At 34.5% G+C, this 19,324-nt stretch overlaps 1 pseudogene; it reads right to left on the reverse strand.

Moving 5' to 3' along the window:
- Positions 1-2,328: 2,328 nt before the first annotated feature.
- LOC120219142 lies at positions 2,329-7,154 on the reverse strand (annotated as a pseudogene).
- Between the last annotated feature and the right edge of the window lie 12,170 nt (positions 7,155-19,324).

The raw sequence follows: 19,324 nt of genomic DNA on the forward strand, positions 1-19,324 counted from the left end.
TTTGAACTCGAGTGTGAGTATTGGATACAGGTTTCCAAAATGTTTAAATTTTCTTTGTGGTTGATAAGATAATCCAAGAATTCCAGCATCAAGAGAGTAAAAGGTATACTTCTGTTCACTTTGTTTTACAGGCATGTTAGATATTTGTTTCATTGATACATATCATAACTATGTAATCTTATTTGATAGAGAACTGCTATACTATATCCATTGATAGGATAATGGGGAATCAAATTATAAAAGATAGTGAAATACTGATTCCATTTTTTTTTACATATGCATTAAGCCATAAAATATGTTATGTCCTTTCTTCTACAATCAGATTCAAAATGGCATCGCTTATGGATGTTTTTTTGCTTGAGAATCCAGTTTTACATGGTGTGAGTGCCTGTTCATCTATATTTTTTTCCGTTGCTTTTGCTTCTACTGTCTGTTGTTAATATTGCTGTAGTGGCACAGTTTACTTTATCTGGGAGGGGATTCCAAAGAGCTTGAGGGTCGGTAAGAAGACTGTGGAGGGATGGGAGGGAGGAGATTTGGAGACGGGAAAGGGAACATGGGCCATCGTGTGAAACCCTTGTTAATAGTTGATTATGGATATATGAAGCATGCCTACAGAACAGGTTAAACATAGAGTTATGGTGCAAACCCTTTAGGCTTTTGGTGTTGGAATTATTGGAAAAACTTAACTAAGCTGCAGGCAAAGTGAAAAAATGAAAAGATGCCGATATCCTAATTAGCTTCAAATAGGATAGAGCGGGAATCGAATTATGAACATGTAATTAATGAAGTATTGATTACGTTCCTGTTTATAAATAGATACATTAAGCCACAAAACTATTAATGAAAAATTGGAAAGATGACCAATATCCTAGTTAGCTGCAAATGGATGTTTGTTGAGAATGCGGTCTTTCTTGGTGTCAGTTAGCATATTCTTTTTTTGCCTCTTGGTTTTCCCCCTTGTTCTATCTTCTGTTGTTAGGATTGATTTAGTTATGGTTTACGAATCTCTTGTGTGGGCAGGGGGAACCAAATAGTTCGATGGTGGGCGAGGAGACTTAGAGATAGGAAAAGGGAAGGGGAAACGTGGTGTGAGAAATGGGGTAAGGAGAGGTTGAGAGTCGTGGAGCTGTTTAAATGTTTGGAGATCTTGGGACAAGAGCACTTAAGAAAAATGAATAGTCAAAGTAATATTTCTTGTTATATCCTTCGCAACTCCAAAAGGGTTCTATTTCTAGATCACTCATGACATATATTGAATCACTTTATGTGGCCCAATAACTAATAATCCATGTAGTTCAATACACCCACATAGTGGCCCTAACCTCATAGACGCAGCTCGTCCTATGAATAGGTGGTCACGTGATAATCAAACATGCGAAGTATGTAATATAATTCTTCTAGGACCAAGTGGGATTATCTTGATCTCTCTAGAAACTCTCTTAGAATACACTCGATCTCTGAATCAGGATCTCGGTTGACTTGTGGCTCTCCATCCATAATATAAGAGGTGTACCACAAACAATAGGTCTTCCCATCTCATATTCCACTGTTTTTACAACCGTAAACCACCATCTCATCTATTGTACATCAACATCGGTACCATAAACATCGATTAACTTATAACTAAAAGAATCAGTCGTGATCAGAAAATCCATACATGCAAATTTACCTTAAAACCCCAAAGTTGAAAGCAAAATAGACCAAAGCAAGAAGATTTAACTCTAAGCCTTATGGAATGGAGTGCCAGATCGAAAGATGATAGGAAGACGTCACCTCAATAGAACAAGAACCAACGAAAGAGCTTGAAAGAAAAATATGAAATTGACAAACACCATACCAGTTAAAGAATGGTAGTAGATGAATGAGGAATAACATTATAGGAAGGATATCGGCCCAGAGGAGCGCCAAATACACATGTAAGCTAGCTCAGTCCGAAGGACAATGTGAGAAAATCGCATGCAACCCCAACAATGCCTTGCGTATTGAGCCACTTCAAGACTACCGGATTAATTGAATCCTCATGAACTGAACCATTTATGTATTTGATTCGTAAAATTTTAACATGTAAGATAATGAATAAATGAGAGTTTTGATGATTTAATTTGGTTGTGTATTTATATATTTTAGGCAAACTATTTTAATATTTTATATTGAATTCATGAACTCATTATTCCGTAACTTTTTTACAAACTAAATATATTTTAATAATCAAAGCAAAACAAATTAATTATACCAAAAGTTTAAAAGCATAGCGCTTCAACTCCAACAAAAGATTCAATCAAAATCATGAACTAAACAAACAGATTGATCTAGACGTATGATATGTCCCAATATCTTTTGATAAATGACAGGCTGCCACTAAGAGAGTTCCTTAGGAACCACGTAATGAAAAGAGACCTTTAAGAACCTCATAATGAAAAGAAACCTAACCATAGAATCAATACAAGCACAACGCTATCCTTTTTACATAATCAGCCATCATATTCTCCCTGTGCAAACTTGTTCTCCGGATAGCAGACGGCAATTACTTGATTTCCACCAAATTTCCGACCATTCATTGCCGCTTGTGCTTTTTTGGAACCTTCAAAGTCCGAGTACTCCAGAAATACCTAATGGCACCGGAGAATAACAGTCGGTAACATCAGGGGGTAATACATGGAGCAACTTAGGAACAAACTCGGTCGAATATGATAGTGTCCAACATGTATTAGATGGGGGGGTTAAGAAAAATAAAATTGAAGAACATGTAAAAGGCATCAAAACTGACCTTCCCGACACCTGCGAAGGGTTCTCCATTTGGATTTGGGCGTGGAATGACAACATTCACCAATGCACCTGCATATTTCGTGTAAAAAAATTCGATTCCACAGAGGGAAAATAAAACAAATTTTATTCCAAAGAACAAGTTAGAGAAAACAGTGTCAAATATATATAGGTAGAGGGTTAGCAAGTCTTCTGTCTGAGTATGTTAGGCTTGATTCTTTATAGCAGAATGTAGAACAAGAATGTGCTGTAAAACAGAAATATAAACACAAAAGAAAATAAAAAAATTAATAAAAAAAAGATACGTCACATGTTAAAATAGAGGCGTCAGATTGTTTAAGGATCTTACCATATTTTCCACCCTCTTGTCTCATATCTTCCACGATGTCTTCATACTCATCATCATCTCTGAGATCATCGACATTAAGTGCTTGAGTCAAACACACAACCTTTGTTGGCACGCCTTGTGGTTGCAAAATAAGCCTCTGGAAAACAAAAAGAATAAACAAATTAGCTAACAAACCATACCTAATAAAACCAAAATTGCAAGAGATATGATGGTATATGATTTTAATAAAAGAATTATAATCTTAACCTGCAAAGCAATCTGCTGCTGTGCATGCTGGAGTATACTCTCTTGCTCGGGTTTAGGCTGGGTAGCACCCTGGTTTGCTCGTCTTACAGTGAGCGTTTTATCACCCATCTTAATTCCATTTAGAGCAGCGCAAGCTATATCTGTAACTGACAGATCTTGATAAACACAAAATGCATAGCCTTTAGAGTTTCCGGTTTCTCTATCTTTTACTAGATCAAAACCTCGAAGAGGCCCAAAAGATTCCAAAAGCTCCCTGATCTGTGCTTCTGTAAAGTAATAGGGAAGCCCACCAACAAATATACGGTCAGGGCCCTCAAGCCCACCATCAGAACCTGGACTTAGACCTACAGCAGCTAGATTAAGATTGGGATTTGGCTGGCTTGGACCAAGTGTTGCAGCAAGCGATGGATTATAATCACTAGGTCTCCTCACCTTCACCGGTGCCCCCTAAAAGGTAAACAACTAAACAAATCAATACAATTTACAGCAATTAAAAGAATTTGACTTCAGATCCAAAAGAATGTAAAAATACCTCAAAGATAATCCCATCTAAAGCCATTGCATTACTAGCCTCCTCAACAGATCTCATCTCTACAAAAGCAAACTTCTTCTCGTGGTTTATGTACACATTAACAGCAGCATCACCTGAATATGTAAACAAAAAAAAAACAATAAGCAGTTATAAAAAGAAAATTAAGGCAGGTAGCTCAGTCAAGTAATACATGGAAAAACCCCAAGTATACCTGGACCAGCAGTGTTTCCACCAATTGCAGCCATGACATGGCTGAAGAAGGTTGCCACCGACTGTAATAAACAGCAAGGGTCAGTGTTGGTTCTATTCAATCATAACTGCAATAATGGTACAACAGTTAAAGGTAGAACCTGTTCATTAGAGGTAGGAGAAAGCCCTCCAACATAGACACGACGAGCATGCCTAGTAGCCTGAAATCACAACATAAAATAAAAAATCTCTGAAGCATTTTCTAAAAAAAGTTACACCCAACATAACATGCATAACCATCAAACCTGCTGAGTCATTGCCTGAACCGGCATAACAGGGAGAGCACAAAATGGCTGCAGCAAACCAAAATTAAACAAAGTTACAGCACATAAAGCAAGCTCATAAATATCAGGTGTATGAGAGCAATAAATACCTGTCCGGTTGTAAGAGGAAACATGTTTGGAAACACTCCAGTAAGGTGGGGTTAGTCGTCGCAGGAACCTGGCCTGAAAGGAAATTCAGATTTCCTATGAGGGTATGGTTATAAATCAAAGTCACAATTCTATAGCAATGGATTTAGCATTAACACTTTTGTGCCTAATTTCCATTAACATATGCAAACCTCTTACAGATTTTGAGATTGAAAAAAAGAATCCTTCACAAGCTACATCTGGAGAAAATATTTAGCAAGACTACCAAAACAGGCAATAGTTGCCAGTTGAAGACGTACAATACCATCAAAACTGGTGCATTGATTCCTCCTTGTACATAAAAGCTACAGAAGTCGGCTCACGCCATTGCCTTCTCAAAAACAAAGATAGAAACATAGAAACAAACAAACAACACCAAACAGAAGACAAAACCAAAACCCTCAGTTCCAGAATTATTCATCAAGTAAAAAAAAAATTAAAACAATATTATATCCTTCCAAAGGTAGCTGCTTAAAAGTAATATAATATAACAGAACAGAAGAAAATATACAGCTTACCAAAACCAGACCAGTATTTTGACATGAACTTTCCACACTAGATCATCCAAAAACAAAAATAACAGTTAACAAGGTACACAAATATTTGTTTCCATGAAAAGAAGATGTACCTGCAGCAGCAGCTGCCACAGCACCAGCAGCTAACATTGCCGAAGCTGGAGGGGCCATGTCAAAACCACTAATCCTTTTGCTGCAAAAGAATGAAGTTTGCAATCAGGAAGTCAGGGAGCAGAATATACAACTGAAACTATATAATTTTTACTAATAATCAAGTTCCTTATGATCTACCTCTTTGAGCGTGAGTGGGAACGAGATCGAGATCTTGACTTTGATCTGCGCTCAGATATACTCCTTGAGTGGGATCGGTACCGCCGCCTATGCCTATCCTCCCTGTCTCTATCATAGTCCCTTCTTCTGTAAAATAACATTTCAGAAAAAATAACCCATTAACCAATAAATATAATAGCAAGAAGAAAAAAGAAGAGATCAAAATTATCATATTATAGCTAAGATTACCTGTCATAATCTCGACTGAGGTAATAATCATCATCATCATCCCTATCTCTTCCCCGATCCCTTCTCTCACCGCGTTCCCTACTACGATCCCTATGACGGTCTCTGTAGTGTTCATGATCACGATCCTTTTCTCAGTCCCTATCCCTATCCTTGTCCCTGTGACGATCACGATCCTTGCTCCTTTCCTTGTCACGTCCTTTCTCTGTCTCCTTTTCCCTGCTTCTAGAGGACTCTCTCTCATAATCCTAAGACACATACTTGAAATGGTTAAGGAAGCATTTAATTTATATCACTATGAGACCCAATGTAAAATTGCATGTAATTCATAATGATAAAAGTCCAAATGTAGAACTGGCATAAAAGCTGCATCAAGAAAGTTATTTTGCAAGAAGAAACCTTATTTCTCATTATAAAAAATAAACCTAGAAGTTCGTACCCCATATTTACTTGCATATATCTCAGAACAAAACTGGGAAATAAAATTTTATTGAGAATACCACTTGTCAAACTAGCCAAATTCTTTGAAAAAATAGAATTGAAAATCTGATAACATGTACATACTAAAAATATAAAATAAGAACAAAAACCTGCAAGAAATAGTAGATGACTAGACGGAGATATAAACATATGGGATTGCCCAACCCAGAAAAACAGGTTATAATTACTCCTATCTCCACAATCAAATGGGATAAAAAAGGGACGATAAAACTGAAGCACAATATTTTATTTTAGTTCTGAGAAACTCATGTTGTTTTAAAACACGACCTGTATAAAAAGAAACGCCATAATTTAATATTTTATAAAATATGGCTCATTTTCTGATGTTTATGTTAGAACAAAACTAAGTATTAGATGTAGTAGTTAACGCTATCTGTCAGACTAGCCAAATTTTTGCGATAGGTACATATATACCCAAATTCAGGGAAAGCATAGAAAACTCCCCAAATAAAGTCAATATATATACACACACAAAAACTTCATGGCTTCCATTGTTAACTTTCTGTTTTTTTTCCTTTCTATTTTCTATTTACTCCTTAAGAAGTTTGTTGAAAAGGAAATGCAAATGATGCAAAGTATAATGACAATTTATATATTTTTAAAAAAAGATGCAACACTAAATAAGTAGTAGTTCGATCTGAAAATAAAATCATATGTTATACATTTGTTTTTCATATACATTCATAATTTTGCTTTTTTGGATAAAATAAACTGCATTAAATTCAAAGTTTTCAGTGGAAAAATTCCAACAAGACGTACAAATTCCTTAAAAAAATAACTTAAAAGAAACGATTAAACATCTGACGATGCGAAATTAAACTAAATTTTTAGCGATCTAACCTGATGTTTAGAATCGTTTTGATCATCGGAACGAGACTTAGGAGAAGAACCACCGCCATGACTGTTTTCGAGGTTATCTCCGTTTCCTTTATACAGCGCTTCTTCGTAATCAGTCATTCTTTTTTCTCTGAAGCTTTGGTCGTAAATTTGGTAAGTTCGATTCCCCAATCGCGAATTCCCAAAATCCAAAACTCGATTTGTCGTCTGGAAGGAGAAGAAGAAGCTAGCAAGTAAGCAATTAGGGTTTTCTTTCAATGTATTTAAATTCCGGAATTGGGGATTGTAAATTTGGGCTTTCTCTTATAAATGTTTTTCGGCCATTCGCTTTAAAGAAACATTTAATCTCTATTTTTGTACAAATAAGAAAATATTTAGTTCAAAAAGATATTTAAGCATCTAAAGTGTTTTGAATAGTAATACTAAAATTCGCCTGTAATTAAAATTAATTTCGATAGATTTATCGCTAGTTAAAATTGATTTTTATAAAATTATTGGCAACTACCAATAATTTTATTATATTTTTTAAGTTTTTTAAGTTTTTAAAATAAATTATAAGAAAAATAAAATTACAAAAAGTAAATGAATATTTCTCAAAATTTTGATAATATAATAAAATAAAATGGTGCATATGTAGATGGATTTTAATTTATTTTTTAAACTTTTGATTTTCATTAATAATTGTAAAATAATTTCGTTGTTTTTTTAATCACGTATTTAAAAATTAAACTTTTTTAATACATAAATCTATCATTATTTATAAGTTTTGTTATTTTTATTATTTGAAATTTCAGGGTCTATAATTCACTTTTTCAATTTAATTTCTATAATACAAATAAAATTACAATCAAATTAAGATCATCAACAATTATCATCAACTTGCAGTTAAAATAAAAATAAAGTCAAAAGGTTTCTCAAAATCCTATGTAACTTGTTCTTATTAAAATAATATTTTTCTCTTTATTCATGTTAATTAAATAATTATTATAATAAGAGTTTATCAAGTGGTTTCGGTGATTGAAGAAAATGTTCTTTTTAGAGATTTTGATTTCAAGTAGTTATATCTGCGGAATATGTATTATCAAAAATTTATCTTAAATTATAAACATATATTATTTTATACTCGGCTCATACTATTGAAAAAATAATAATAACTGTAACAAGAGCATTCCCTCTCACGTTAAAATTTATCCGATCCATGAGCCAGGCTGATGCTGTAACCCGAAAAACAACATCAAGCTGTCCTTGAGAAATTACATTCCAAAAATAAATTCATAAAAAGAAGCATAGTATATGAAGATTTCATAAAATTAAACCAAAAAGGCATGTCAAATTGACGGGATTAACATGAAGATGGAGCTTTGTTTACAGAACTCGCAGCTAAGTAGCACAAAAATCCGGTGTCAAGGCCCAAAATCAAACCAAGGAAATCTGGTTTCACCTTAACATAAAAGGCCCAAAAATAAATTAAGTTTTAATTATGATATTTCAATAATTTAGATTAAATTTAAATTTAATTTTGTTTACTCATTAAAATAAATCAATCAAGTCAACAATCTCTAGAGCACGTGATTAAAAGCTCTTAGTTGATACCTCCTCCTCTCCCTTAGGTTGTGGATTCAATACTCATTAAGTAAGGTTAAGAGTTTGAATACTGACATTTATGAATGGAGTAACCTGGATTGAGAGGGTTGCTCCCATAGTGAACATCTGCAAAATACGATATGAAATAATTGACCGATAGATGTTTGAATACTGATAGTTAAAAAAACAATCTAATTATTAAGTATCATTAGTATTTTATTTTCACTCATCTAACAATATTAAATTTATGTAAAATTTAAAAAGAAATTACAATATATAATTGAATGATAATATATACAGTTGTATACATGAAAGAAATCAGATTTGTATAGTACCAACTGTTTTAGCGTTGATCAAGTGTGGTGAAGACGTTTGATTATAAGAGTTTTCATGCAACTTTTTCGGGTAAGACACAGCATGCAATCAAAGAAAAGACTACGAGAGTTAAAGGCAAAGGTGTTGTGCAATGAATGAAGTCGGCATTTGGAGCATCGAATATCTATCTTAGCTCTTAAAATCAAATAAAAGTTTGCCAAATCAAAATTTCGTCAAATCAATGAAGAAGAAAGGGCGGTTCATTCATCAATCTGACCAGTGGCGGATTCAGAAATTTATAGACGATGTCTAAAATTTTAATTTTCTTTTCTTTAAAATAATGGGTGTACAAAAAAATTTATTTTTTCCATTTTTCTTTAACATGTTATACTAAATTTCATTTTTTTCTTAAAGAATGGGGATGCACTTGACCATTAGGGGGCTTAGTGCATCCTCCTGGATCTGAAATTGATGCTTGCCCGTGTGGCACTTGGAGTATGCATGATTGAGGTTCAATTGGAAAATGAAAAAAAGAAAGAAAGAGAGAGAGTCATGTTTAATTAAGAATCATATGGACTTATTTGTCAATTTATATATTATCATAGGGAAAGTAAAAAATACCAAAAGAAAAATATATATTATTTCTTTTCCTTTCAATTCATATAATGACATTAAAAGTTAAGTAGCATTTCCAGAGGGGACAAACAGCAAGGAGTTGACGAAGAACGTGGCATATGTATAAAGTAGCTAAAGAAAAGTAAAAGATAGTGACTAAGTTGCATTAATTATGCAGCAAGCAGACATATGAAGACAGGGTGGGATGTTATTTGGAGGTGTGGATTGGACTAACCAACCTCCTAGGAGACAATCCCAATTGAGTTTTGATGCATAGTTAGGGTCCCCTCATTATCATTCAATTCTAAAAGCATGAATGTACACTTGGCCTTTTCTTCATTTTCTTTTGATAATACCCCAATCTTGTCATAACCCAATCTTCTAACTCTACTTGGTCTCAACCATACCCAAAAAATCATGGACTCATTACTGCATGTAATAATACTCATGTTCACGGACCCGATTGATTGTACCCTTATTCAGATTTAAATTAATATATATATATATATAAATGATATATCGAATCAGATTAAATAATAACAGATTGTTCTTAAATATGGGCAGGTGATGTTACAGATACATTTATCTTTTTAAAATTTTTAATATAGTCTGGCGGTAGTATCTATCATGTTTTTATAAAATCCTGATGCATCGTACAAATAATATTTATAGAATTTAGCACGAACCAAATAATTTTAGTTATTAAAAGATTTTTTTTAGTCTTAAGTTCGAACATTGCGTATGTAAGGGATATAAACATTCATTGTTAAATTATTGAGAATATTTACATTTATTGTAAATTTATGGAAAAATATTTCTCTAATTCATATCGTACAAGGAAATATATTATTATTTGCCACTAGCACCACTAGTTAGATTTTATATGTATATTATTCAATTAAGTGAACCAAATTGGTTCCATCGTACCCAAAGAAATATATATATATATATACACGTGTATAGAGGCATGGTGATAAAATTAGTACTCAATGTTTGTGTAAATGTACACGTTAGTTTTTATTATTTTTTAGAATATTTTAATCATCAATGTTTTAGTTTTTTTAATCAAAATAATCGTTGTTAAATAAAAGCTGTTAGTTAATTAACATTTAACACATATTATTGATGTAACATGGCATGTCAGTAAAGTGATAATACAACATATGTCATGTCACTCACATTGATAGCTTGATATATGTTATATCACCTATTAAACACATGTAAAAGTATTACATCAGTAACATGTCGTTAATTAACTAACGATTTGCATTCAACATAGACTATTGTCGAAACGATTTTTTCTTGAAGGGTGAAAAAAGGTGAGATTTTGAAAACCACATTAATTCTTAATTGTCTCTTTTCATTTTAAAAACATATGCGATTTAAAAGACCTCTCGTTTCGAAAAATTTGAATTTCCTTTACGATCGACAAATAAGGTTCGAAGAGTCGCAACCAATCTTTGATTAGGGTGTGATTGGACACCCAAAAATGCGTTGTCATTTTAAATAAAAATTAATTTTAATTAAAAACAAATTGAGGTCTGCGTTACCAAAATCCGAGTTCGGAGTCGGTTACGTGTAGGGAAGGATTAGCACCCCCACAACGCCCTAAATCGGTACCTAGTCGATTAATTAACGTCTTTGCGATGAACTTTATAAATTCGAGTTTATTTTGATTCTTGATCCCATAAAGTAAAAATGTAAATTTAAAACATTCAAAAACACTCAAACAAATTAAATTAAAATTACCAAGTCATTTTAGAAAGATAAAGAATGTTCGATTATTTACAAATATCGAGACCAGATCTTAAAGATATAACAACCTTTTCTCGATATATTTAAATAAACGAACATTTCTTTTTCTCTCGTTCCCAAATTTTAGGTGACGAATCAAATTTTTTTTGGTTTCACTTTCGGGATACACTTTTAATTTAAAATCATTAAAAGCGGACCTCAAATCAGTTATGACTGCCCACTTAAAATAATTTAAATTAAAAGGATATTACCCTTAATCCAATTATATCGAGACCAGATCTTAAAGATATAACAACCTTTTCTCGATATATTTAAATAAACGAACATTTCTTTTTCTCTCGTTCCCAAATTTTAGGTGACGAATCAAATTTTTTTTGGTTTCACTTTCGGGATACACTTTTAATTTAAAATCATTAAAAGCGGACCTCAAATCAGTTATGACTGCCCACTTAAAATAATTTTAAATTAAAAGGATATTACCCTTAATCCAATTATGTAATATGTCGAGTTATGCAAATGAGGCTATCATGCAAATTATGCAAAAAGTGGATGTCATACCAAAATTAATTAAACTAAATTAAATTAAAAAAAAATAGCATACAATGTGACATACAAAAAAAAAAAATAACTATGTATACATATTTTAATTAAAAATCATAAACCATGCATATTAACGTATTATGTACAAATATGACTCAAATATAAAAAACAAAAGCATAACACGCTAAACTAAAAATTTAAAAAGTATATATACATAAATGTAATGATTAAATTTAAATACACATAAAATTCGACGTACAAATTAAAACTAACGCAAGGACCTAAATGAAATACGCGCATAAACAAAGGATTTACACCCAAATAACAAAACAAAATTACAAAAATAACTAAATCAGACAAACAACTAAAAAAATAATTCAAAATTAAATCCTACAAGTGACTAATTTATAAAAGTCAAATTTAGGGGACTATAGCCTAACTTACTCAAATTCAATGGTTAAAAAATTAATTAACTCAAATAATATTATATAAAACCTAACTTTTATATAACCTAAACTAAACCCACGTGCCTTCACTTTTCTCTTCTTCTTCAACCCCCCTCTCATTCTTACACACACTACAGACCAGAAAAGGAGACTGGTTGTCGCTCCTCATCCTTCAACCATCATCGCCGCCATGCTAGCCTTCAATCTTGGATCTCTCGACCTCACTCTTTTCGGCGTTTCCCCTCTCCGGCGATGCGACCCCAACGACTAAGGTAACACTACCGCTTTCCCTTTACACTATTTTACTTCTAATCGAATACATACACTTTTGGAAACTCTATAAAACGAAAGTAGAAAATGAAAACCATTTAAAATCTTTTGTTTTGGTATGATTTCTGTCTCAAGAAGTAGAAATGGGAAAGAAATAGTTCTGTTTACTTTTCTTGCTTGGTTCTGTTGAAATAGAAATGAGAACAAAGAATGGAGAAATGATTGGTATTGCTTTGTTTTGTATTGCTTCGATGAAAAAAACATGGAAGGGATTCCATTACAAATTAGTGTTATGGATTTTATAGGAACCTTAATAATATTTTTACAGTCTAATTACTACGGTATAAAATCCGAACCCAAAATTGATCCCATTCAGTTTCTCCAAATGACACAAACACACGCAAAAGAAATTGGAAACAAAAATAAATCCCAGAAGAGTACCTCGAAAATACTTGCAGTTCTAATGCTTTCTCTGCTTTTGAATTGTGGGATCACCCTTGCTTTTCTTCTGTATCTCTTTTCACTATGTGAAATTGCTGATAATTAATCGAGTTTCCTGCTTCTCGTCTTCTCGTGATGGCTAATATATTTCTCTGCTCATTCCTCTCTTTTTTCTCTGTCTGTGATCTCCCTTCGTTGATGTCCTCTCTTTTTTCTAGTTAAATCCCAATTAAAACTGACCCCCCTTTTTCTTTCACACTTGTTAACCCCCCACCATCTGGTTGTTAACTGCTGATAACTGACATTAACCTCTCTCTTTTCCTCTATAATCAACTGTCGTTCATTGGGCTTGAATTGGGCCTGGAACTGGTTCAAGGTCGGGTTAGGTTGTGATTGCTTCGAGTCTGCTTCGACTCGGCCCCGGATAAAAACGAGCATCTACAGCTGCCCCTCTTTGTTCATTGTCGTGCAACGAGAATAGAGCAAAGATCAAAAGATGGTGCGTTTTTGTCCAGTTCCATCTTCGTGCTTTGAAACTTGATGAGGGATATGCTCACTCTTCTTTGAACAATCTTCAACCAGTGGGTTCGTTCCCTCTTGCTTCAAGGAATAGAACTCAAAATATCTTCTTCCTACGGGTTCACTCCCTCTTGCTTCAAGGAGTAGAACTCGAACAATCTTCTGTCTACGGGTTCACTCCCTCTTGCTTCAAGGAGTAGAACTCGAACAATCTTCTTCCTACGGGTTCGCTCCCTCTTGCTTCAGGGAGTAGAACTCGAACAATCTTCCGGTGTGATTTTGCTTTACTATTCTTCCATGAAGGCTCAACTTCGAATGTTTAACCTGAAAATCAAACGTTGCCACTAATTAATGTATGCTTGAAGATTTGAAAAACATTATACTCGAAAAATGTAAAATTTAAGAGAATCTTTGAGAATCCATTCTCTTGAGGGAGCTTGTCTCGCAACAACTAGATATGAGAATCTTCTTGGACTCAGCTGCCATCTGAATCTCTCTCTTCCTGGGACATTGAATTGGTTAATGACTCCTCGTACGCATTTCTTTTTAATCAATTGATCCGCTTCTTTATACTCGAGAATCTTCGCTTTCCTCCCTCATCTGATGATATGATGGTTTGCTCAAACATTCTTCCGAGAAGGCCTAAGATGACACAGGGGACTTATCATCTTAGTGTGAAAACATCCTACTCGAAGGTCTTATGAATAACCCGAAGGATTTAATCATCATGCTCGAAAGACTTACTGATGGCCCGAAGGACTTATAAATTGTGAAATTTTAAAAATCGCATTCTTTGTTTTCAAAAGTTTCATCTTCTCAAAACATCGTTTTTTCATTTTCAAATTCATGTGAAAACATCCTACCCGAAGGTTTTACAGATGGCCCGAAGGACTTATCATCTTGCTCTAAAGGCTTACAGATGACCCGAAGGATTTAAACATCAAGCTCGAAAGACTTACTGATGGCCCGAAGGACTTATAAATTGTGAAATTTTGAAAATCACATTCTTTGTTTTCAAAAATTTCATCTTCTCAAAACATCATTTTTCATTTTCAAATTCTTTTGAAAACATCTTACCCGAAGGTTTTACGGATGGCCCGAAGGACTTATCATCTTGCTCTAAAGGCTTACAGATGACCCGAAGGATTTAAACATCAAGCTCGAAAGACTTACTGATGGCCCGAAGGACTTATAAATTGTGAAATTTTGAAAATCACATTCTTTGTTTTCAAAATTTCATCTTCTCAAACATCATTTTTCATTTTCAAATTCTTTTGAAAACATCTTACCCGAAGGTTTTACGGATGGCCCGAAGGACTTATCATCTTGCTCTAAAGGCTTACAGATGACCCGAAGGATTTAAGCATCATGCTCGAAAGACTTACTGATGGCCCGAAGGACTTATAAATTGTGAAATTTTGACAATCGCATTCTTCGTTTTCAAAAATTCCATCTTCTTAAAACATCATTTTTTATTTTCAAATTCTTTTGAAAACATCTTACCCGAAGGTCTTATGGATGGTTTGCTTCACTGCTTTTCGGTGAAGGCTTAAATTTGACTTGCTCCAATCTCATGTGTGCAAGTCTTTCCAATCGATCTATTCACTTCTTTATACACAAATATCTTTGTTTTTCTTCTATATCTGATGGTCATCACTTCAGAGTAATGCTTATTCTGTGGATTAGACCTCTCAATTCTTCAGGTTCTGCCACTCTAAACATGATTCCCTGCGTTTAAAGTTTGAATTCTCCCTTTCGATCATCGAGATTTTAACATCCTGCATCTTCTCTTTTCACTGGAAAATCTGTCAAAATCATGTGTTTATGCATGAAACATTAATGCAATTAAATGTATCAGTGTAATACATTTTCTTTTATGCAAATGATGTTTTCTTGAATGCATAAATGTTGAATCAATCTTCACTTGGCTTCAGAATGGTAAGCTCGATCTTCTTCTACTTGATCATTCTTTCAAGGGTTTGCTTTAGACGCTCATGCAACAACTCATAGTTTCCAACTTGCATTTTTGACGAGCCCTCTGATCTTCTTCCATCTTCTTGTCGTCTCAGTCTTATATCTTCATTTCGGAGAAAACATTTTCTTTCTCAACTTCTTGCTATGGTCAGAAATACGACTGTGTTGCCCCATTTTCGTCATTAGCTCAATTATGCTTTCTGAATTGTTCTTTCAGGACTCTACCTTTGATTGATGCTCGGTTGGTTTGCTTTACAAGGTAAGCTCTGCTCAAATTCACGGTCTCCCCTGACATTTCAAGTTGTGAGACTCATTCTCAATATCTTATTGGTCTAAATCTTGTCATCCCAACATGATCTGGGTTTCTGGTTATGCCCCAAAGTAGGTACTCATGGATTTCTTTGTGCCCAACATATCCTAACTTGAATGTTCTCATTATGGTGTCACTTCACAGTGGTGTTGTCAAGTATCTTGAAGGCGTCTCTTCACATTGTCATAAACACTTAAAAAGTGGTCAATTCTTCTAACAAAATGTCTTGTATTTTATACAAGCTGTGATAAATGCCCCTTCCGAATAACGAGACCATCTTCTTCTTGGCAGGTTACTGACAACGTCACAAGGAAATGTTATAAGTTTCATTCTTCATTCTTCATTCATTTTGTTCTCTTGGACCATCTACTTCAAGACTGTGGAATGCTTCATGTTCTGGCATTGCTTATTCCTTTTCTCCAATAGAGGCATAATGAGTCTCACAAGCTTCAAGGACCTTTGACATTTGAGACTGTCATATTTGAAAATGTTTTTCCCTTTTCTCTTATTATAGGGATCAAAGAATGAAAGAATTTTATAAAGCATTGCCCCTTAATTCAGGCTTACAATCAAATCAAATCATAAACATGAGTTCAAAGAATCAAAAGAATCAATAACTATTGGTATTTTAATCGGATACGGACAAAATGACGCACTTGCATAATCAATTACTAGACTTTATAGAACACTTCTATTTCAGTTCTCTGAAATCTTCCATTTGTTCAAGCCTCGTAGACTCCTCTAACAAAGGCAGTGCAGAAATATCGATCTAAAAATGAAATTCCTGAGTGCTCATGTGAAGTTGACTATAACAGGTTTTCCTTAACTCCCTTAGTCAATCTTTACCGAAACTTTAGAAAAACTTGATTTAATTTGCCATTGTCTGGCTAGCTGAAATCAGCTTTATGTAATTTGCCTCTATCGGGCTAGCTGAAGGGTTCGTCTCATCACAAAGTCTTTGACTTGACAATCACAGTGGAGCATACACCAAATTGCCAGGTACCCGATCAAGGTCATGGTTTGAATATAATCTATTCATAAAGCCAGGGCTTTCGAGTTTCCTCTATAACCAATTGCTTTAGCGGAATAGCTCAGCTTTATTGTATATATATAATATCATCACCTTTATTAGGCTAGCTAAATTATGTCCATAAAGCCGGGGCGTTTAACCATTGCTCTAGAGGACAACTCAAGCTTTATTGTATACATATAATATTATAATTTGGGTACGGGTCCAATTTCTTAAGCTTGTCAAGAGAACCTGTCATAGTCTAGGTGTTGTTGAAAGTCAGAAAATTTCATCGTTAGAGTTCAATTTCCAAGCAACTGACCTAAACTAGATTCACCTACTCGACTATTCCATCTGTAAAGATCATAATCATCCTTGAACGTCATCAACAAAAGTGTGGTCTATTCAGTTTCGTGACATCATACACAAAAGATACCCCACGTTGTCCGCTCCTATACATACCTGAATACAAAACCTATTGTTCATCTCCTTATGATAGAAGAAGGCTATATCGGTCCCTGCAATAGAAGGATATGATGTTCGATTGTATCTTCTGGAGATAAGGTAAAGGTCTTTGTTTTATCAGGTTTCAACCTTGTCATCTTGTCAAAGATTTATAACTCTAATCATTTACAGAGTTTTTAATTCAGTAGGTATTCAAAGAATTTCAAGTTGCAAATTCGATTCAATGTTCACCATCCTCAAAGTAACATGTATTTATTTAAACATCATTATAAAAAAAAACTGAGAAAGGATGAAAAACAAGTTCAAACATGATGTTGCAAATGGAATAAAGCTTCATGATAGAATGAAATGATCTCTTCCTATCTAGGAGGCCTCATTACCCATCTAATGTCGTGGCACTTAACTCAAACGGATGTTACATATTGCTCTTTGATGCCCCACTCGAGCTCGTCATCCACTGTTCCACCAATTCCTCTGTTAATGTCCCATTTGCCACAAGCATCTCTATCTCCTTTAACAGCGGCCTACAGTTTCCCGTAGAATGTCCCAATGCCCCCAAGTGGAAATCACATACACTATCTTGATCATAGCTATGAGCAGAAGGGTCTGGTTGCACTTCCACTGGCCTCGGTGTGAGGTATTGACCTTCAATCAAATGGGGATATAGATCTGAGATAGGAGTTTGGAACACTTTCAAAGCATTTTTTGATCTTGGGACTTTCTTTGGAAATCTCGAGTAACCCGCTACCCATTTTCTTTTACGGCTTTGAGAGCTCTTGACGTAACATTCATTCACCTCATCAGTTTGTTCCTTTTGATCGGTTGGGTTTTTAGAAGTATCTTTCAAGTTTCCTTTGCTGATTGCATCCTCAATTAACTCTCCAGCTGTCATAAGATCCTTGAAGTTATTCGTCGACTTTCCCAACATTAACTCAAAAAGGAGCTGGAAGAGAATCGTGAAACATATATGATATTTCTTCTTCTAACAAAGGAGGTTGAACTTGTGCTGCCACTCCTCTCCATCTTAGGGCATATTCTTTAAAGCTCTCAGTAGCTTTCATTCTTATCCTTTGAAGGTCAGGACGTTTTGGGGCTAAGCCTTTAACATATTGATATTGTCCCAGAAAAGCATCAGCTAGGTTGACCCATGTCTTGATCTGTTCTTTGTTCAAACGGTTATACCATACTATAGCTGGCCCAACAAGACTATCATGGAAGTAATGAATCAACATATTGTCATTATTTAGGTACCCTTCCATCTTTCTACAAAACATCTTTAGATGAATTATGGGACAACTAGTGCCATCATATTTCTCAAAATTAGGCACCCTAAATTCATGTGGGATGACCAAATCAGGGACCAAACAAAGTTCTCTAGCTTCTAACTCCTTGTGAGGGGCATTAACAATCTTCATATCTTCATGGCTTCATTCAACCACCTGAATTTGTCTTCAAATTGTTCAAAATTGATGAGGCTCGTCCCTAGGTCTGAGTTAGACGCTCCAGGGCAAATTATCGCTCTTGATGTACCAGTCTGATGAGATTGATTTCCTTTATCCTCTATTTTCTCTTTACTAGCAGCCTGTGGTACCAGTACCTGGATCATTTGATTCGATACGCCTTGCAAGAACCTGATGCTTGATTCCCCGTATCTTGTTGTGACCCGACTAACTGCTCTTGCAACTGATCTTGTGATCCCTTATGAGATTGCTCCATTATTCCATTTGCTTATTCATGACGATGAGGAAGTAGTATGAATGGATGATTGTTATTACTGTCACATAACCTTCCATAAATTATTTCTGTGTTTTATAATTAATGCATGTAAAATGCTTAATAAATACATGTAATGCAAATGCCAGATGCAAATACAAAGGTGTCATTCCAGAGTGATCATCTTAAAACAACTTTCATGACACAAAGGTTTCGGTTCATCAAACAAACTTTACATATAACGGACAACTTTCACTCCGAACTTTTCTATCTCCTTCAAAAGCCAATTTAATTCCACTCATGCTCGGGGGTTGAGTTGTCAATCTGCTTTAATCTCTTGCAAAGCCAGCTAAATCAACCCATTTCTGAGCCACATTGCTTGCTTGGGTCATAACTTCTTTCATGACTTTGTCCCTTTCTCTATCTTGAGTGTTGATTCTCGGAGCT

Source organism: Hibiscus syriacus, unplaced genomic scaffold, assembly GCF_006381635.1.
Source record: "Hibiscus syriacus cultivar Baekdansim isolate YM2019G1 unplaced genomic scaffold, ASM638163v2 tig00110204_pilon, whole genome shotgun sequence".
Taxonomy (NCBI): domain Eukaryota; kingdom Viridiplantae; phylum Streptophyta; class Magnoliopsida; order Malvales; family Malvaceae; genus Hibiscus; species Hibiscus syriacus.